This window comes from Lissotriton helveticus, chromosome 5_1 (assembly GCF_964261635.1).
Source record: "Lissotriton helveticus chromosome 5_1, aLisHel1.1, whole genome shotgun sequence".
In the NCBI taxonomy this organism is placed as follows: domain Eukaryota; kingdom Metazoa; phylum Chordata; class Amphibia; order Caudata; family Salamandridae; genus Lissotriton; species Lissotriton helveticus.
This window is the reverse complement of record NC_136065.1, coordinates 814,992,584-815,015,857: the sequence shown is the minus strand read 5'-3', so window position 1 is coordinate 815,015,857 and position 23,274 is coordinate 814,992,584.

The window sequence follows — 23,274 nt, the reverse complement described above, 5'->3', positions numbered from 1 at the left end:
TATTTTTTGCAGACTGATGATGAATTGAACTATATACAATGACGGTGCCTGAGGGGAGAGGAAGAGGAGTGCATGCTTGGCTCATCCTTACTGGTAGATCAAACAGGTCCATTTATTGATGAGAAAGTAGAAAGTAGTGACATCATTTTTCTATTGGACACTGGTGCTAACAGGTCTACTGTGAGAACAGCAGACATCTCAAACTTACCCCTCTCAGGAGAGACCATCCAAGTTGTAGGAGTGTCAAATCAACAGATTAGAACCCCAGTTACAATACAAATGGAAGTGCATATTAGAAATTTTAAAGATATGCATCAGTTTGTGGTGTAGGATTCAAGTCCAGTGAATTTGCTAGGTAGAGACTTAGGGCCAAATGTATGAACACATTTTCCCATAGACACAGAATGTGTAAAACCCGTTGATACATCTGGCCCCTACTGTGCAAAATGAATTGCACAATTTACTGTATGCCTGATGGTGTTGCTTTCCAAACACCTGATGAAGATGTTGTGTACAAGATGGTGTTAGCTAAGCAAGGTACAGAAGAAGATGACATGTTTTCTTTAGTAACTGAAAGTGAATTGCCAGAAGAATTGAAAACCACAGTGAATCCCGAAGTGTGGGATTTTACAGGAAAAGATATTGGGCTGATGCCAAATGTAGATCCAGTGAAAGTAAGGGTGAAAAAAGGTGCAGTTTATCCAAACACATGTCAGTACAAAATGAGTCCAGAAGTGTAAGTAGGAGTTGCTCTAGAAATTGACCGAATGATTAAACAAGGCATTTTGAAAGAAATAATGAGTAGTCCTAGTAATTCGCCAATAATGGGACTTAAAAAGCCTAGTGGAAAATACAGGATAGTACAGGATTTGAGAGAGATTAATAACATTGTAGTGCCTTGTTTCCCAGTGGTGCCAAATCCAGCAGTGATTCTTTATCAGATTCAATGTAATGCAGGCTGGTTTACAGTAATTGTTTTATGGCAAGCCTTTTTCTATATTCCTTTGCACCCAGAAAGCCAATATTTGTTCACCTTTAAGTGGTTCATGTGGAGCTGAATAATAGGAGTGGTCTCCAATCTGTTGGTGTAAGACTCGTCAACTATCATGTAGGGACCAATGAGTGAGCCACTGCATAAGTGAAGTAGCAGTTGCCACCAGCAGTGAGGCTGGCAACAGAGAGTGCAAACGGTCCACCAGCGGGCACAACAGGTAAGGACTAAATATAGACATGCTAAATAAGGCGACTGCACCCTATTTGGTGCATAGATAATACTTAGCAACAGTGGCTTGCCATGTAATTTGCCTTACACCAGTATTTAGTGCTCCTCTGGGTCTATCTCCTCAGCCTCGGAATGGAATGGAACCCCTGAGGGGACCCAAATGAGTGCTCCTCTCACAAATCCAGAATAAGTAATGATAAACATTGCCCTTGCAAGGGCTTCTGCAAGAGACATTCCATGTTAATATGCCTACATTAACCACATATGAGCGCAATGTGGGGAGCATTGGGGGAGGAACTGGTCAACGCTGAATAATAAGGAAGCATAGATAATTGAGCACACCACTTCTACGTGTTGTGTTTTGCGAGAGGAAGCATTGAAGTGTAGCAGGCCCCATCTCATTGAGTGATCTGTGTAATGCATACTAAAAGAAAACCCGGCAACTCCCAACCCAGGAAAGACCTTGAAAATGGGACCGCCCAAACAGTTAACCAAAGACCCATAATTGAGGAACTTTAAATCACTCTCTCATACACCAACATCGTTACCAACGTAAAGGAGGGGGGTTGGAAAGTGAGGTTGTGTACAATCAAATCTCCCCACTTTGGTTTATTAGAGTAAAACAAAATGAAGAAAGAGAATAGGTGAGGGTAAACATATCAGACCCATTTTTGCACTATAAAAGAAATTAAGATGCAAACAGTTAAATTACGTCCAGAATTCTGGTGAGTGGCAGGTAGGCATCGCCTCCTGCTTCACTCGCTATTCAGTAGCTTGTGATGGTAATAACGTTGTACCCCCGGCCGAAGGGCCGTCCTGCTGACTAGATCTGTAGTTCTGAGAACCACTGTTCCCTGTGATGGGGTTCATTCAGCTGCTAAAAGTGATCCTCGCCCGATAGTGTCTATGGGGCCAAATCAGAGCATCAGAGGTCGGTGGTATGTTGTACCACAGAACCGCAGTCAGCGCCACTCACTGAAGCATGAGAGTCTGTCTCCAAATAGTTGTCATCTGCCGGGTTGGGGGTCAGAGAGTGCTCTTGCCCAACCAGTAGGTTGCTGTGAACAGGTCTTCCTTTGATTGTGCCAGTGTAGGATTTCAACTCAGCTGTCCTGCCCTACTCCCTCTGTTCCAATGACTGCCTCCTCTGTTGGTTCCATCCAACCCCCGTAGCCTCTTGAATGATGAGATCAGTGTGCCTGTTTCATATCGGCACTGTACCACCCAAACCTTAAGGATCTGTGCAATCAGTGAGGAAGTAGCTGGTGTTGTTGGCTATGCCTTTTAGCTTTGCTGGGTAAAGCAAAGAGTACCGAAGACCGACCTGCTGAAGCTTCAGCTTCACTCTCAGGAAAGAGGCTCTGCAGCATTATACTGTCACTGTGTAGTCTGGGAAATGGTATATGCATGTGCTCTCATATAGGATTGGGCAAGTACATCGGGTTGCCAGTAGGAGAGTTTCCTTGTCTTGATACTTCATCACCCTTGCTAGCACCGGCCAGGGTGAGGCTCCCATGAGTGGCTTATAGGAAGGAACCCGGTGGGCATACTCGATCAGAAAGTGTGATCAGAATTGTATGGGAGCACGTGTATTCAACATGCAGTCATTAAAAGAATTGCAATGGGTCGGAGCCCTCCACTCCCCCGGGAAACCCACAATATGGAGGATGTTATGGCGGGACAGCCCCTTAGTGTCTTCCGCCCTACCTTTGAGTTCCTGGACTTTAGTGGTGAGAGACCAGACTTTGGTTGCTAAGTCCCTCAGGACAGGTTGTAGATCTGTTATGGTATTCTCCATGTTGTCAACTTGGGCCCTGACTTTCTTCTGGCGCTCCATGAGAAGCCCCACATCAATTGCAACGGTATTGTGTCAACCATGAAGCTCCTGTCTTGAATGTGTCCTGACGGAAACTCCGCTTTCTGTGGATGACCCTTGCCAGCTGCGCACCTCACACACTGCAAACAGTAACAATGGTGACCCTTCGAGTAGTAGTATGATATGTTATATGTTACAACATGATGTGTTGTTGTACATAGGAGGGTGGCAAAGTACCCACAATCAGTAATGGTCATCCTCAGCTGTGTCTGGAACTGCCTCACCCCTCACTCCCTCACAGACAGGCCACTAGGGGGGCACAAGCAGACTGGTATCCAACCTAATGCAAACAACTCCCCCACCACCACAGCTGAGTAGGGTGAAGAAAAGTGGAGTGGACAAGCGAAGGTGATAATGCTGTCCAATTTACTGGTCAGCCCAGTACATGGCGAGAGCTCCCCCATAATGTAGACACCAGAAGCCTGCTGGCGAATTTACCTTCTCTGTGGATGATAAGTGAGGTGCCTCTGGGGGTATAGGAACGTGGCAGTGTCCAGGATCCATCATATGCACACCCTTTGTAGCCTGAAAGGAGGAAACTGCTATGGAGTGTAGCAGGGGGGGGGGGCTTGTGGCACATGACCCTCTAGTAAACATCTCCTAAAACCGGTCTGCTTTCCTCTTACCTTGTAGCCAGGGGACATTGGTGATTAACTTTCCTGCGTAGAATGAGGGTTACTCACTGCTCCAATGTAGAATGCAGACCCTGGAAGCAGCCCACGTGGGGGCCGGAACAGGCCGCCTGGCCACAGCTGAGCAAGGAAGGAGGTCGTCAGGCAATCTGCCTCTCAGCTCCCTTCTGCAGGGGGCTTCCTCACACCCCGGCCAATATACTTAGGGTGACAGTCACTGACGAGACTCCGGCTTTGGCCTCAAACTGCTGCCCAGTTTCAGCAAGTGTGTTTCTCGGGACCCCGACAGTTCGGCCATGTCCTCCTCAGCCAGTCTTTTCATTTCACTTGCATTTTCAGATCGACTCCAGCCAGAGTGCAGGTTGTAATAGCCAGGCGGGGCACCAGGGGTGGGGGCTGATGTTCGGGTGTTCCCGGATCACGACTGCTGCTATGTGGTCCAAGCCGTACAAAAGGGGGTGGTAATGGATGGAGCATCTGAACCAATCAAACACTAACACCCAGTCAACAGATCTGGGTTGAATCCATCACCGTTCTTTATCCCACTCTTCCACCCCTGTTCAGACATGGCCATATGCAAATCAGTCTGACCCTGTGCCTCATGGGAACAGTCCAGCCCGAACTGCCAAGCCATGCCTTCCCTGGACCGGAAACAAGCTTCCGAGGACCGGTTTCTGGCATTTCAGCTGTCTTCAGCCCGGCTTGCTTGAATCCAGTGGCAAAGTGAGCCAGGGACTCACGTCTGAGCATATCCTGCCAACTTATGGCGAACAAAGTGGTACAAAAGGGGGTGGTAATGGACGGAGCATCTGAACCAATCAAACACTAACACCCAGTCAACAGATCTGGCTTGAATCCATCACCGTTCTTTAGCCCACTCTTCCACCCCAGTTCAGACATGGCCATATGCAAATAAGTCTGACCCTGTGCCTCATGGGAACAGTCCAGCCCGAACTGCCAAGCCATGCCTTCCCTGGACCGGAAACAAGCTTCCGAGGACCGGTTTCTGGCATTTCAGACGTCTTCAGCCCGGCGTGCTTGAATCCAGTGGCAAAGTGAGCATGGGACTCACGTCTGAGCATACCCTGCCAACTTATGGTGAACAAAGTGGTACAAAAGGGGGTGGTAATGGACGGAGCATCTGAACCACATCAAACACTAACACCCAGTCATCAGATCTGGGTTGAATCCATCACCGTTCTTTAGCCCACTCTTCCACCCCAGTTCAGACATGGCCATATGCAAATCAGTCTGACCCTGTGCCTCATGGGAACAGTCCAGCCCGAACTGCCAAGCCATGCCTTCCCTGGCAGTGTCCAGGATCCGTCATATGCACACCCTTTGAAACTGCTATGGAGCGTAGTGGGGGGGGCTTGTGGCACATGACCCTCTAGTAAACATCTCCTAAAACCGGTCTACTTTCCTCTCACCTTGTAGCCAGGGGACATTGGTGATTAACTTTCCTGCGTAGAATGAGAGTTACTCACTGTTCCAATGTAGAATGCAGACACTGGAAGCAGCCCACGTGGGGGCCGGTACAGGCCTCCAGGCCACAGCTGAACAAGGAAGGAGGTCGTCAGGCAATCTGCCTTTCAGCTCCCTTCTGCAGGGGGCTTCCTCACACCCCGGCCAATATACTTAGGGCGACAGTCACTGACGAGACTCCGGCTTTGGCCTCAAACTGCTGCCCAGTTTCAGCAAGTGTGTTTCTCGGGACCCCGACAGTACGGCCATGTCCTCTTCAGCCAGTCTTTTAATTTCACTTGCATTTTCAGATCGACTCCAGCCAGAGTGTAGGTTGTAATAGCCAGGCGGGGCACCAGGAGTGGGGCTGATGTTCGGGTGTTCCCGGATCACGACTGCTGATATGTGGTCTAAGCCGGCACACCATGCTGCTCCCAGGATCGGGGCTCTGCCCTCTCAGATGAGCATAAGGAGGCATCAATCTGTCTCTGTGCCCTGCACCACAACGCCAGCAAGCTGCGGCAACACTGATTGTGGCGATTGTGAACTGATCCTGGGTCTATGATCCGGAGCTTAATTAGTTCACGTCCCCCTTCTCCCAGGGCTAGCCACGCCCACATTACTTATTTTTATATAGCACTTCATACCACAGATCCTGCTGTTACTAAACACTTTATGTAACAGGGCTTAGTGTTGCTAAAGTAATGCCACTTAAATGTTTGACACTGGGGATTTAAGGCTGAGTTAGCCTTGCTGTGCTTGGAATTCAGACTTTGGGTTGAACCACATAAAGTGAGCATTGTAGTTTCTAATAAAAGATATGGTCTATGTCACAGTTTTGATCTAGCTGGTGGCGAAATAGTTGAAGAACTGGAGGGTCTCTATTTACCCACCTTAAACAGTGGTAAATGGTTAATTGTCACTTCAATTTTAAATACAAGTACAGGTTTTGGCTGAACAAATAGCAGCATTTATTAGCTTATTGAGAGTAAACAACAGAACATAACACAAAAACTCACACAAAGAAAAATAACAACTCAATGAACGTATAAGCAAAACCAAAAAGGAGTTCAAACAAAAGGCAGCAGAACATTCTTAATCAAAATAAGAATATCTCATTGCAATAATACTGCAAAAACACACAGCAGCAACAAAAACATAGGAATGTGTCACCACCAAAACAGACCTCCACACAACAAATATGTACAAACATCATTGCCACTTATTAACTCCTCCAGAAACCTGAATATAACCACACTGTGTTAGAAGGCATTTGTAACAAGAACTAGCTTAACTTACCACCTAGGGCATCAAATAGTGACAGTCAAAAATGTTCTGTAAACCTCACCCTTCCTTTCTTGGTTTACCAGTCTTACTGTTATTGAAGAATAGCGTCCTGAAAATGATGTTCCTTTGCTAGGTCAAGTTTCTTCATAAGGTAGATTATACAAGCTGCCATTATGGATGACTGCAACACAGAGACAAAATGTAGCAATTAATATTTTTATCACATTATAGACCCAAATCAGCATTGAGTTCAAAATTATGCCTGGATCCTTTGTGTAAGTTAAAGCGACTCCTCCTAGATCTGCCCCCCTTTTTATGTTTTCTGGGCTGAATGGTTGTAATATATTCATAGGTGGATGGAATACTTCGATATACATATGCACATTGGTCACTTTTCTCATGTAATGTCTGCGTTAATGGTGGTCTTTGTTCGTACTGTCACGAGGTGGCAAATGCATTCCCACAGCACATACACCTCTTTAGTAGTTTTAAACAGTGCTTTAAATGGGAACAAAATAAGTGTAGGTACTCATTAAAATAAGCTAGAGGTGCAGTGAGTGGGCAGGTCTAGGGGTAGGGCCAGTGGCGTAATGAACCTTGACAGGGCCCCCCTGCAAAGCACATGGAGGAGGCTCCCCTCCCCCGGAGGCTAGGCCCACGACCTACCACTTTGCCCTACCACCCAGAAATCTAGGCAAGGAGGCAGGAGCTAAAGGACAGAGCCAAGTAGACAGGGGATGAAGTGGTCTTGAATGTGTTGTATTATTATATTTATAGAGACCCTACTACCTGTATGAGGAGCACTGAAGCGCTTGCGTACATGACTAGCAAGCTATAATATGTGTAGGGTGTGTGGTTGGAAGGGGGTTGTATTTGTTTTGATGCTATGTTGGAAGTGTTCCAATTCCATGTGGTGCATGAGGAGCACTGACTAGGGTGCATGCAGCTTATTGTGCAATAGGATGTAGCACTTAGCAATGGTTTACGAGGTGAGAGATATGCACACTATTTTGTTTTTCATCTCTCTGCAGGTCCCTTTATAGTATTTATTTTGTTAAAATCCCACCTTGGGGATTACCGCACAGAGTCGTCCAATCTAAAAATACTGTGCCTACTGTTTAAAGTTAATGGTCCTGAGTAGGCATAGATTAAAGGGTGCACAGTGAGTAATGCAACAGTGTGAGAGTAGGGTAAGAGGAGCGACTGCAGGGTGAGTGAGGTGACCATATGTAAGTGCAGAGTTGGATGAAAAGAATGCATTGTTAGTGATGGGCTTATTTGAGTGAGATTGCAGATTGAGCAGTGAGGGGAACAGGTGAGTGAAGTGTGACATGAGGGCAGGGTGAGTAGTGTGCTTGTGTGATTGCAGGGTGAGGTACAGCGTGAACAGCGCAAGTCACAAGTGCACTGCGAGTGCAGAGTGATGACTGAGTGCAGGGTGAGCGAGGGAATGGTGTTACTGCATGGTGGTCAGTGTGAGTGCATTGTGATTTCTGTGAGTGCAGGTTGAGCGTAAAAATGAAGGGCGCGAATGAGGAGTGAGTTGTCTGAATGCAGGGTGCATTCCCGGACACTTGACATAACTCAGCATGTGATTGATGGCGGCGTAGGGTTTCAGGTATTGTTATTCTGGCATTAATAGGGATCAAAGGTGTAGGAAATCATGTGCTGATCGTGCAACAAACTTTCAGTCTTATGATTAGGGTTGCCAGATCATTATTTTGATGCCGCTACAGAACAAAAATAAGCATCACCTAAAGCCGTATTTTCAGCACTTATCTGTGCATACTTCGAACAACAAATATAACAGAAAATTGTATTCTAGGACTACCTGAATGATCCATGACTGATAATTTAAGGGGACAAAGACAGAAAAGTCACATTACAAATGAATACATACATTTTTATTTATAACACGATTTAGTGTCAAGACAAGGTCTTTCAGTGTCTTTAAACAACACATGGCTGGCATTTTTCTTTTGGTAGCCCTACTTAATATTCCTTTTCATAAAATGCATTCTCACACCACAGCAGTAAATGTAAATTTCAAATGTAAGGAATAGGCAGAGTAGGGGCCCAGTGGGTACTGGAACCAGAAAAAAAAACTATGCCTGGGTAACCAGTTTACAAGCGTATGTAAATATACAAAGGGTCTCTGGCCTCGAGGGAGTTGCCTTCAACCCCCATGCTTCTGGGCCTGGTACCTTTACACTAATCAACAGCCTTTGATACTGTGTATCATCAGACACTACTACTGTGACTTGAGAAGCTGGACCTATAAATAAATGATCACCTCCCACCTCAGTGACAGATAAAGCCTTGTATCTAAATCAATATTTACTACAGCTGCTCACATCCTGCTCTGCGACATCCCACAAACGTCACTCGTTTCACCTGTGCAGATGACATGTAGATTATTCTAAAACTAGGAAGCCCTACAAGCGTCAATAGTCAGATGTTCTGTCTTTAAGGCACTTTACAGTTCCATAGAGACGATCAAGGGGAAGGAACACAGCAGCGGAGAAGGCACACTGCAGCGGGGAAGGCACACTGCAGCGGGGAACGTACACAGTAGCAGGGAAGGCACAAAGTAGAGGGAAAGGCACACAGTAGCTACGAGTGAAATTCCAACGATACAGAAAAAAAATTACACTACTGTTGAAAATAGCACTTCAACTCATCGCATCTGCTAATTACAAAAAGACCACTGATAGAGCTATATTCTCAGTACAGGTGGAAAATACTCAACCTCCTTGCCAGCAAAGATACAAAACATACAAGTCCACCTTAATTTCAGGAAGGAAGTAAAAACCTATTTCTTCCAAAAATGAAAACCACAATAAATGGGTCACCTGACTTCAAAACTAATTAACAGAAAAGAACACTTCAGTCAAGCATTCCGGAAGTCACAGAAACACCACTATTAGATTGCACGAGGGGTGGCTGCACACCGTGCATGGTACATGGGAATAGTGCTCAGGTAGCACTGGAGTCAACACAATTTGATTCTATCACTGCTAAGTGTAATGATTGCAGGCTGGATGCTAATCAAACCCTCTCAGTGGTACCAAAATGGCACAAGACCATAACCAGTGCATTGCCAGTGCAGGCTGAATGGCAAGTATACTGATTGCACATGGTAATAAATCACTTGTAGTCCAGCTACGTTTTACTATAACAGATCGGAACTGCAATTGTACACTGTCTGGAAACTACCACCAATCCACCGGAACTAAACTACTCAATACCAAAGAAGACATGCGCCTAATGCATGAGGAGATCTGCCATATGTGGCTGCCATCTTCGAAGACTTTAAGATATTCCTTCCAACTAGAAGCTTCCACCTCCCCCATCATCATTGACTCATAGGACATGAATATAATGCAAACCAACCAGGCAGGTCTCTTTCTTTGTTGTATTTTCTTTCTCTTCACTAGACATACATGATTAAGAGTGCGGAAGACTTAATTGGTGTGCTCAACAGAGGAGGTTGAAAGAAAAATGTTTGTAATCACCATATTCTACACAGTGGACTTCTAGAGTAATTTTATCTGTCAGCTATTTATAGCCATAGTCCTGTGCCTCACTTATCCTTTCTCTCATCACACTGCAAAGAATTTGAATTTTAATGAATTTCTAAAGCGCACTGTTACCGAGACGGTTTCCTGGCGCTAGACAGCGGAGAACCAGAGGGGTCGGGGACGGAGACTAAACTGCTGGAGAACTGGGAAACAGGAAGGTTTTGAGGTGTTTACGGAATTCTACATATGAAAGTCAAGAGCTGTGACCTAAGACACGATAACTCACTCATGATAACTTTATTTCGGTCAGAAACCATAAAAGTGCAGATAAAATACATACAAGGCACAGTAGGTAAAGCAATAAATATGGTCAGTTCGCATTAAAGATAAACAGTTAATTAAACAAATAGTTATTGGTTGAGAGTCTAGATAAGATAGTTTCAAATAAAAGGATTAATCCAGATACATTTACAATAACTTTAGACAAAACCTTTCCTTCGGCGCCACATGCCGTGTAAGAAACGGGAGACAGCAAAGACAATAGGTGGCGAGGTGTCATACATTAAGACTCTACACGCCTGCATACATTGCCTAAAGCCCAAATTTCTGCATAGCGGGATTAGCCAGCATTTTCTTATTGTAACATACGCTGGGCAAAAAAACATAACATGGGCAACATCTTCTCGAATATAATTATATGCTGGGCATGTTTCGTTATCTGTTTTAGCCCATTTTGAAGTAAATGCCCTTATTGGTAGGCAACCATGCCTCAATTGAGTATATAATTTCCTTGCAAGAGGGGTTTGAACTACATCGAGGAATTTCTCCTGTCGAGGTTCAGATTTTACTAGGAGGAACTCCACAGACAACCTACCCTGGGTTGTTGATCGGTGTAATGCAATTGAGTTTTTCTCCCTCACCAGGGTTAGCCGCTGTGCCCTAGGTATACTCGGACAGCTCAGCTCTGGGGTCTCCCATAGCTGAGGCAGTCCTATATACTTGGTAAGGGCCTTGATATGAGACAGCCAGGGAATGTTTTTGTCTTTTATATACCCCCAGACCTCCGCAAATTCAGCTCTACAGGATACCAGTTCTGGTGCTGACCACAACCTCCTCCAATAGAGCAAAGGCCTGGCGGCTACCAATTCTTCTATGGACTCTAGTCCCAAATCAAACCTCAAAGGGGTAAGCAGTGTACTTTGTGGCAGGCCCACCAAATTCCTCATAAAGGACTGCTCGACTCCCAAAAGGCTAAATGTATTCTTATGTCCCCAGAGTTCAGCGCCATACATGGCTGCTGACCTAGCCTGGAGTCCATAGATTTCAAGGACAGGAGCTACCGGTTTAAATACTGAAGTTCTGTGGAGCTTACTAATACCCCCTAATATTTGAGATAATCTGAAGGTAGATTTAGCAATTTGGTGGCCCCAACGGAAATCTTCAGTCAAAGTAATGCCAAGGTAGACAAAGGTCCAGTGGAATACTGTTCAGGACAGGGTTTGGGCGCGTCTGCCTCGGGGGATTGAAGATCATAAACTTAGTTTTATCCAAGTTAATCTCCAATCCCCGCGAGGCGCAGAATGTTACAATTCCATCCAGAACACACTGGATGCCCGATGATGTTTTGGATAACAACAAAGTGTCATCCGCAAACATCAGAGCGGGCACCCTACCAGTGGCCAAGCAGGGAGCGTCATTGTCCTTTACACCATTTAAGGCGTCCACAAGGCCGTTGATGAAAAGACTAAACAGTGTGGGAGCCAAGACGCACCCCTGCCGCACACCCCTAGATACAGGAAAGCGGGCTGAAAGATCCCCATATCTCCCACACCTCACCTGAGCATAATTGCCAACAAGCAATCTAGTTAAGATGTTCAATAGATAAGGTGGGAGGCCCAGATCTGCCAGTACTTTCCACAACTTTTCCCTGGGGACTAGATCAAAGGCGGCTCTCAGGTCCACAAAAACAAGGTAGAGGCTGCCACCCTCCACTCTTGCTGTTTTCCAAAAAAGGACCTGGAGCCTAAAAATGTGATCGAGGGTTGAGATGCCTGATCTAAATCCAGCCTGGAGAGTAGTCAAAGTTTGGTGTTCCTCCATCCATACCTGGACCCTGTCCAATATGATTCTGCCCATCAATTTTTGTGTTGTATCCATAAAGGCTGATAGGCCTATAGTTTGATGGGGTTAGCGGACAACCCTTTTTGTAAATGGGGACGATCTCAGCTCCCAACCAGGTGTCTGGTAAGTCGGACCCCCTAAGGACCGCATTGAACAGGATAACCAGGTATGGCGCCCATACTTTCGGTTGGGAACGGAACAAGTCCCCAGGCAATTTGTCAAGGCCAGGAGCTTTGTTGGGGGTCACCCTCGCTATGGCAGATTCTACCTCCTTCAAGGTGATAATCTCAGTGATTACAGGGTGGTGGGTCTCTGGGACTTCCAGGTAATCCACCCGCAACCCCACGCCTGAGTCCCCCACCAGTCGATACTCGTGGTGGGGGTCTGAGACGGGGGATGGCGGTAGGGCCACAGCTCCTTCCTGAAGCAGTGTAACCGCCCCAGTCATTCTATACACTTGGGCAGGTTTGGAGCCTAGGAGGGGGGCATCGCCACACTCCATATTTGTATACAATGCTCCAAAGTGCGCCTCCCACACTGAGGGCGCAATATTAGGGAGAACAGCTTCCCCTCCCCCTCTTGCTCCTGAGCTAACGATGTCCCAAAATGACTTGGCATCCTTGGAAAGGAGCGAAAACCTCAAGTCTTCCCACCTCGTTTCCTCCCAGTCTCTCTTTCCTCTAGTAATCGCCTTTTTATAAACCTGTCTATGTAGCCTTATTCCTGCACTATCTCTAGACTTAATTGCCGAAAGAAGATCCCTTTTTGCTTTCTTGCAGGTGTCATCATACCAGGGATGAGGCTTGACCCCGCATCGTTTATTCCCACTTACTGGGCAAAACACATCCCCCAGTGCGAGGGTCAACTCGCTATGGATTTCTTCGGCTTGCCCGCTAGAACCCGAATCGCCCGTCTCGATAATCAGAGGTAGAGCGATCTCGTACATTTCTGCAAGCCTGCTCAGGGAATCCTGAAAGTGGGGCCATTTGACCCTACGCCTATTGTTAGCCACGATGAGGGGCAAGAGCTGAGTATTGGATTTGGCATCAGGGTTGGTCAGCCCAAAGCTCCCTGGCTTAAGTGATAAAACAAGGGCATTATGGTCGCTATCTTGCCTCGGTAAGACCCTAAAGTCCATCAAACTGTCCCAGTGTTTTACTTCCATCATTATATAATCAATGATGGAAGTTTGTTCAGCCCTGTTAAATGTGGCTGACCCCGGTCGGTCAGGATCCAGCCTCCCATTGCACGCCCGCAGAGACGTTCCAAGAGAGAAAGTTTTAATTTGCAGGACCAACGGGGTCCAAGCCCTAACAGGAGGGATCTTAGGGTCAGGGATATGCCAGAACTAGTCTTCGTCGTCATCCTCACCCACCTCGTGGCTGGCCAGAGGCTCGAATTGACAGTTGAAATCGCCACCAATGAATATAGCGATTGAGGGGTCGAGTGCCTAGATAAAGAGGTCCAATACTTTGATTGTATTTGATTCCTGCCCCTTCCTTACTGACCTTGAATAGATGGTAATCATGGCTAGTTGGGGCATATTTTGGGGTGTTAGTAGCACACATTGGATGTCAAGAGAATTTGTTGGCAGTTGGGCTGCCTGGACGCCCAAGTGCGTGCCTATCCAGATCGATAAACCACCCGATGGACGACCTCTACCCCTAGTAGTTCCAAGAATATCAAAAGTTGCATATCCTGGGCTAGCACTCTCCTCCAATGCCCAAGTTTCCTGCATCAGGCAAATGTCGTATGGTGCTATAAAAGTACCCAACTCAGGAGTAAGTAGCTTGTTTTTTAGCCCAGCTTCATTCCACGATAACAACATTATTCTGGTCACACATAAACAACAAACATGCTGCCCACTATAGGCTCACAGAAAGCACATCCTTCCAGCCAAGCACTCCCTTATGGTGTAGTGTGCTACCCATCCGACATTGTAATATGGCATCCTGCAGAAGGGCATGAAGCGCCATATAAATGCAGCTTTGATACAATGCAATACAAAACACTGTCTATCCATGTGGCACAAAGTCCTCGCACCATTTAATTATATGCCTCAAGCTATATATTCTCTGTACTTGTGTGCAAGGTTTTCTCACTATCTATTTGCCACACTGTGGTAGGGATGCCTGTACGGCAGAAAGCAGAACTGTTGACTTCTGGTGGTGGTGAGCTACCAAACACGCCCCCAGTCAGATGTGAGCATCCTTATATTTTGATCTTAATTGGCTTTGTGTACTTTTTGCTGCATATTTACAGTGTTGTGTAATAGTTTTTATAATAAAAATTGACGGTGGGGGCGGCCGCACTTTAATAACGCACTGTGTGCTCACCTCACATCCGAAGAAATCCTGGCCCATATCATGCTGTGGATGCTGCCATTTTGCCTCACTATGCCTTGTAAGGCTAGGGACGTGGAGGGTGAGATAGAAAATGGCAGCAATACCCCGGACAACCATAGCCATGGGTCACCACCACCCACGCACCATTCCTGCCTCGGACAGACTTAACTAAGGCCTGGTCTGCAGCTTCAGAGCAGGCAGGCGCAAGAGGCAGCAGAAGAGGGCAAGGCTTGCCAGGCAGGGGGCCTGGGGCTAGTAATAATTAAATTATGCCCGGCGGCCGCAGTCGCTGCACAGTGAAAGACGGTCCTTCTTAAGACAGTCTCTGGCGTGGCTGGGTCCCGGGATGCTTCTCACCTCACTGGTCACACACACGCCCTCTATGCTGCAGCCCCACCCTGAGGACTGCGCAGAGTGGAGACAACTGCGCACCGTGCACCCAGCCCAACATTCAATTAAATAAAGAGCCCAGCCCAGAGGGCTGGCTGCCAACCGATGCAGCGAGGCCCAGGCCTGCGCACCAATGAATAGCTGCCAAGGTTTCAGATTGCTTATGTGTAACATTTTCATAATTTCACTGTAATTATGAGTGACATTCAGCGACTATGAGTAACACTTTCTCAATAGCAAAAATCTAGCAATGAAGATGAGGGAACTATATAAATATCAGAAATTAGATACATTTGAGCAACCAGAAACCCTTAAAAGATCTTAATAAAGTTGCAAAGCACCAGAAATGGAAGGGCACTAACCAACATGAAACATAGAGAGCTCTGGCCCCCAGCAGGCCACATAGTAGTAGTAAGTCTCATCTTCCATGCTCACAACAATACCAGTGTGCACATTAGTGCTATAAAAAACGTTAACTAAAAGTACACAGAGAAACGTCGCGAAGATCGGGGCAGCTCTGCAGCCAGCACTTGACTGTAACACTTCATAACCTTCTGAATGACGTGACATTCCAGATGTAAAACAAAATAAAAAACAGATGATAACGATTCATTTTCTTCTAATTCTTCTATGTAGTATGGTGGCTATGATAAAAAAAACATTCCGTGCAGGGAAAGGTAAAGGCTTTGTTATGTAAAAGAATGTATGTTGTATTTTGTTAGACCAGATTGCCTTACACTGTTGGCCTGCTGTCTTTTAGCACACAGTGAACGTGACACGATAATGCTCATTCACCTTCTTAAGTCAAGATTGGTTATTTTGGGGTCCCGTAGCACGCCAATGCTTCCTGCACCTATGTCTCTGTAACATGGGAAGACCGCTTCCCCAGCGGACCAGGAACTCAGTAACCCCTTTAGGGGACTCATGTCGTGACCGCCTCCCTTTTATCTTCACAGCATCATGAATGGGCGTACTCCAGAGGGAAGAATGGTTCACAGGAAGAGGAGGAAGACGGCGGTCCCTTTAACTGGCAGGATCTAGGAGAGTGGGCAGAGCCACCAACGACGTCAAGAGCAGCGAGTAAGGGCGAAGAGGTGTGCTTGTTCACTGGAGGCGTAGGAGGAGATTGGAGAGTGGAGTCGAGTGAGGAGTTGGTGGAGGACACAGCAGTCGGAGAGTCAGAAGAGCGTGGAGAGACCGAAGTAACATCTACGGCGGAGAGGTGGAAGAAAGAAGACCCGTTGGCGGCGCGGGAGCCAGGGGGCCATCGGCAACACGAGCCGCCCAGCCGCATACCTGGAGGTGTGTGGCTCACCCAGGTACGGGGGCGTATAGCAGGCTGGGTGGGGAGGAAGGGTGGGTCGGTGACGTGACCTGGTCCCTGTTTAGTTCCCCGGGATTTTGTCCCCTTCCTGCACCTTCGTTTCCACCCCCCTACCTGCCCCCGAGGTCGGAGTGCTTTCACGGGTGGTGTTCCCTCACTCCCTTTCCCTTTCACGTTTGAAGGAATCACACAAAAGGACTGACACGTGCCCTTTCTGTCCCTTCTTTTACACGCCTCGAGTCCACAACACAGCACCACGGAGCCTTCCGCGCCCCACACCCGGAGAAGTCCCGGACTGACTCAGAGAGAGGAGGAGAACGTCAGGAGGAGGAGGAGGCGGACAGAACGAAGCCTGTCCCCAAGAAGAGCTCCTGTCAGAAAGACTTGCACTGATTATTTGTTGTCACAAATAAACCCCTCTAAAACGTAGACCTGTATCTTGCCCTTTACTGCCGAACCCGCTACAGTCTCCCAGTGAACTAATTAGATGAAGACGTCAGCAATAATCTGTAGTTTAGGAGCAATGCTTTTAATCTCAGAGTGAGGTGGTCACGATACTTTCAAACCTAAACCTTGTAAGAACTGAAAGCACAAACAAGGACATGCATATAGACCAGCAATGGCGAAATTACATTTCAACATTGCCTTCTGCGTGGGTTCTAGTCCCGGTCTCTCAAGGGAAGGCCACATTGGTCAACATTAGTTTTTCAGAAGTGCAGTCACTGCTGGGGCATCCAGTGGCAGGCGGCTCGTGCTGCACTGCTGCCCTGAATGGTCATAAAATGCTTTGTGGAATTGAAAGCAGCAAAGCCTTTCCAGCTTGTGTACCCTATACACCTCTGTTCTTCCCCTTCCTCCCTCAGGTCTGAACATGACTCACTGCTCACTCGGCCAGTACCGTATGGCACTCTTCAAGAGATTGCTTAAGAGAAGATGTTAAGCGCAGAGCTTTGGGGACAGTCACAGTGAAGTAGTGAGTACCAGGACACAAGCCAATACTGCAATGACGTAAATGTTCCCGCCCTTTTATGAATCAAGTGCACACATAATGGGCAGTTGCACCGGGTTACAGTTCATTGTAATAATATTTTGAAGAACTGTAGTGACTGCTACGGTCCAGTGGTTGAAGTAGGAGAAAAAACAGAGGGGAACTGTGGGCAGAGAATCAGAGGGCGGGAATAACCCAAGGATTGGATCAGTGGGAGGAACCAGAGGCGTGGCCAGAATGCGCAAACATCCCCATTTTTAGTATTTCACTGCCCAGTTCAATCAACCAAAAGATACACATGATTATTTAAGGTTAAAATTAGTTATTGACATTAAAACACATCCACAAAGTTGGATATGCTTCTAATCACAGAATGTCCCAATTACGATAAAATGTGGAAGCACAAGCCATTTGTTGCCGATGTATGGAGTTTGTCATCAGCACTCCTACCTTTTTTGTACAACAACAGTTCAAACATGAATGGCAAAATATCCTATTTTGCAAATGTTTTCTATATAATTATGGCTCTGCCATATTTGTCTCACAATGCAAGATCTGCTGCATGATCTGACATTTAAACTAATAAATTGTGTATAGCTCAAAAGTATCAAAATTTAATAAAAATGTGACTTCTTTTGGTTGCAGAGTGGATGGCTTATTGCAAAGGTTGACTGATCACCTTTCTCACTGTTTCATTTGTATGTTCACTGGTACTAATAAGGCAAAATCTTTCCAGGGACTGTTAGCATGTGTACACATGTCAAAATAATAAAATATCAGAACATATACTGCATTATGCTGAAGCCTTTTTTTTAATGCATAATTTAGTAAACACTGTGGCATCATTTTGTCCTCCTTTGCTGCGTAATTAATTCCAGTGGCCCCACAGCAAGCAGCACATGTTAAAAGGGCTTGTGAATGAAGCAGAGAGTCTGTGAAGTTTGTGAACTTAGTTTGGTGTGCGTGCAAATCCTGCATTGCCAATCACTGGTGAGTTTCAGCTACTACTTCTGAAACAAGGCCAATGAAGGTACCTATGGGTGAGGCAGACTGGCTTCAAGGGCAGGGCCAACCATAGCACTGGTTGTGTCCTGTGCATTAATGTTTCTTATTGCCCCCCAATGACCACCTCTGCCATGGATTCCCTCACTACCACCCTTTAACAGTGCCCCTCAATGCTCCATAACCACACTCTCTCTTAGATGCATTTAATTTGATTTACAGCGCCACCCATACCAGTGTAGGGTGTCAGAGCACATTACTTCACACACACTACTCAGAGACATTCAATATGTGTGTAAATCCCAGTATAGAAAATGTTACATAAGACTAAGGACTACAAGGTGTAGTAGTCACATGACAACCATACTAGTAGGCCGTATAGTTTAATAGTGATTGGTCTGGAGAAACACAAACTCTGAATTTAAAACGTACTGCCATGGTTTGGGGTTCTCTTTAGTAATCGGAATTGATTTCTGTCCAAAAGAACACTTTTTGCAATATTAGGATAATCAAAGACTTGGGGGAAGATATAAGGCTCTAATTTATACCTTGAAGTTTATATGCACCTCTTAGATGAAAATTATTAGCTCACTGTTCTATGTTAGGATTTTAACTTATAAACTGCAAGTAACAAAAGGATCTCTCTGGCAAAAGCAGCAACCCACTGACCTATTTACATTATGTGCACTTTGTGATCTGCATGGTATATGTTCTTTGCAGCAGGCACATTAACCCTCTGAGCTACCTTTCCATGAATCAAAACTTCCACTAGACAAAATGATCTCTCTGTAGGAAGAACATTAAACACCAGAGTCATCATGACATTTGTATTGTTGCCGAAAATTGCTGGAGGCCAGGAAAGAGGCCGCAAGCACTTTTAGAACCTTAATATACTTGCAAACATAATGCCTCCTCCCAAAGTCAGCACTTTGTGCAGTCATACCGGTTGCACTGCCGTAGAGCTGGCCCTTCTAAAGGGTCCTGTGACCACAGTGACATCGTCACTGTTGTTCTAGGCTGTGCTGCTTCATAGGCCTGCCCACAAGACTGGAGGTGAATTTTAGTATGGTTTGTGGTAGACAAACCTTGAAGGTTAACCCACACTTGCCACTGCTAGGGTCCTTCTGCTGGTGCTAAGACGTCAGGGCTTCTAAGGTCCTGCAAAGCCTTCTAAGGTCCAGCATGGGATTGTGCTCTCTCATGAGAGTGGTCTGGAGGACTGGTTATTAAGGCTGAACCTGGTACCCCAGTTCCAAATTCAGCACCTCTGGCCATAGTGCCACATCCTCTCCCCTACTGAACACCATACTGCCCCACTGAGAAAAACTCACACTGCCTTCAACTACAACCCAAATGCTGCCGACCATAAACACCTGGATGCTGCTCAATTTATATGACGCACAAGACAAGAGCAATATGCACCCTACAAAAAAAAGTAACAACATTCTGGAAAAAGCAAAAACTCATAGGAAATGAAAAATATAGCAAACCATGTGAAATGTAAGCAGGAACAACATGGTTACCTTAACGCTTTTACACTCACTGTTCAGACATCATTGAGTGCTTTGCCTGAAAAGTTAAGGACATGACTACAGGGCCCTGAATGGACCCATTTCAAATGGAAGCAGTATAGTAAAAAGACCACATCCCTGAACGCAGAGCCACATTACACATTTTGTTTTCCAATCCACACATGGCAGTACCTGCAGGATTGGTGCACTAGTTGCAAGCCCAAAGAAAACAAAGACAAGAAAACAAAAATAGCGCTTCACTGGCAAACTCTGTAAAAGTGGCGCTAATATGTTTGGGTGTGAATAAAATCAATCTGGCCAATTTGCTACCACTCTGTCTTACTTTATTTAGTTATTTATCATATTTTTAACCTTCTAATTCAGATGCTGCACTTTGGAATTAAAATGTTAGAAAAATACGACATTTCCAGCAAAAATGTTTTTCTTTTTTGGATCCATTTCACAGGGAAGCAAATAACAGAAAGGAGAGAGAGAAGAGTGAGAACCCCGTCTTGAAGTCACAGGTTTCAGTAAGAGAAGAACTGCTGGACAGAAGGAGAAGGAAGAAGGAAAGAGTGTGGGGAAGGCAGCTGCAGCAGTGGACACTGTATTTTTCTTCTCTGTGCAAGAAGGAAGTCCTGTTTCTTCTCTGCCGCCCGTCCTCGAACTGCGAGCGTTATTTATATACGATGGTGATTTCTGTCTTTGACGCATTTTCAAAATAAAAAAGTAGGGGAATGGAATCCTTGGAACTGAAGAAATAGGTGCACGCCTTGCCCTGCCGATCCCGACCACTCTGTGGGAATAGTGTTCATGCAAACTTTCCATTGAGTTGCTCCTCAGAAGAAAAAAAAATACATTGATGGGTGGAGGCCCGGGGATTTAGGTAAACTAAGGTTGAATCTTCTACCACAAGTATCATTCCTCATGGCAGGCAAGAGTCTAGGGTCTATATGGGAGCATGGACAAACGATCCTGAAGCAAAATATGGTAGAGAAATAACCCTAAAGTGCTTAAAATGTATCATAAAGGACATGTTTTACATAACCTAGTATGTGAGGAGAATCCCTACACGCATTTATTGTATACCAATGCTACTGACTCGGTAAGTTTTGTTTACATGCATAATTTACCACTATATATCCCTGTATATTCCTTAAGTGACATACCTTAAACTACGCATGGAATTGTTTCTAAATTCTATCATTCATTACCTAGTTTACTGACAAATCGTCATTTACAGCCCACCATTTGACACTCATTTTCCGCCTAACAACAGTTTAGAACTTTCAATCTTTCTTTAAAATGCTCCATAAATCCATCCATGTTTTGCCAGTGTTGAAGGAGTAAAAAACTTTAATAACAAGCAAATTATTTACTGAGAAAATCCCTGGCACACTAAAGCGAACAGTTTTAATCTATAAACACATTATATTTAAAAATCATGAAAAACAATGCCTGCTTACTCCCGACATCCTACAGAGGAAGGCGAAATAATCATTGACAAAGGAAACAAGCTTGAATGCGGTGTAACGCTTTCAAACAACAGCCACGCGTGCATTGATATGGATGACTCATATTTGTGTAAATTTGAGCCAGAGCATACCTACAAATGTTCATGCACTGACAGACGACCCCACCTACAGCCACCCATGCACATAAACCATTAAACAGGCATCTACTACTGCACATTCAGAAAGGCATTCGTGCTGATCTCACGTCACTAAACCCACCTATCCTCATTAGTGGTGGTCTCCTTATAGGAGGAAATTGAGTCATTCGTGTCTGATGTGCCTCTCCCCCGCATGTCACCAGAATTCAACAAGGCATACGCTCCTCTCTTACCGCCTCGTTTAAAGATGTACATGAAAAGACTCTGCTTGTGGTCTGCATACTGGCTGAGCTTTCTGAAGCGTTGTGTGTACCTCTGCCGAAGCTAAATAGGGATCCAATGGCATTAGTATATTACCGTCCACTAGCACTACTCAACAAGCATTATAAAATACTTGCTAAGATCTTAGCAGATCACTTAATACCCTTGGTGCCAACTCAAGTACATCCAGATGAGAAAGGCTTTGTTCCATCCTGCTACACCTCGCTCAACCCTGTGCAGGTTTTTTCGGGTCTTGGAGTATGCTTCTCTTGCATAGCACCATGCGTGTAGTCTGGTGGTGGATTTGGAGACAGCCTTTGATTCATTACAGTGGGCCTTTCTGTTCTGAGTGCTGCTGCGATATGACCCAGGGGCCTACTTAATTTGGCTCATCAAACCTCTTTATACCCAGCCACTAGCTAGAGTGAAAACGGGCAATCTAATATCTGATCCCATTCCCATCCAAAGAGGCACCCGGCAGGGAAGCTCATTCTCTCCACTACATTGTTCCCTATCCATGGAGCCACTGGCACATGCTCTTTGTTCATAAGGCTGGACTGGGGAATTCTGCTGGGTCATGAATTGCATGCTGTTTCTCTTTAAGCAGATCATCAGCTACTTCATCTTAGAGATAATCAGGATATTCCATCTGGTATAGCACTGACAATTACCAAGTTTACAGAGCAAGCTGGCCTCAAAGTTAATTGGTCCGAATCCTGCTTCTTTCCACTTACTGCCACAACGGCAGACCCAGCACTTTGAATTGATGGCACGCTACTGACGTGGTATCAAAATACCTTCCATTACTTAGGCATTTGCCTCTATCACAAACCTTCCAACATTCATGATGCTAACCACACTCAAGGTGACTCCCTGCAGGCGCAGATGGCATTCTGGAGATCCCTGCTGCTTTCTGATACAGGACGCATAGCTCTAACAAAATGGTGAAACTACCCCACCTGTTGTACTTGTTCAAACCTTCGACTTCACATTGCTAAACCTTTTTCTGCTCACTTGAGCAGGGTAGACTTCCATAACCTTTACTTACCTACGGTAAGGGAGGTCCTGCAGGGCAGAATGTCCAGCACTACTATCTTCCCTCTCAGCTAAAACGGGCATCCCCGTGGCTGTAGGGCCTCCCCCTGGTGGACACTGCAACCACGTCTCCTCATTTGGGCTTCCTCCGTCAGCTACACATATTCCATCCCAGTTTGAGAGTCCCCCTGTCTAATCCCACCTTTTTACGAGTGTACTTCATTGTTACAACAGTGCCTTCTGCTTACCAAGACAGTATTACCAAATACTCCGGTGCTGCCTATTCTGGGTACACTCTGGGGTGCTGGTCCCTTCCTTAGTAGAAGTGGCCTCCTGGCATGAGGCAGTCCTGCATACACTGGGGGATTTGTGATGTGTGTCACAATGGCACTGTCCCTTCCCTGGATTGCCCAATTGAAGATGATGGGCTTCCTCTGGGCCAATTTCCACTCTATAATTTCCTCCCGTGGGTGCTCGGTATGCATTGGGGGAACCTGCAGCACGAGCATGAAATGCACTTCATTATTTACAACTTGCGCATCATGGGAACGAGGCACCACTTAACACGCTTACTTGCCAGCTTTTTACGCGCAGAAGCAGCTGCACCACTTGTGTCACCATTGGGAAAGTGAAGTGGGCCACACTTGTGCAGACAATGAATGGTGTTCCATCCTGACATCCCC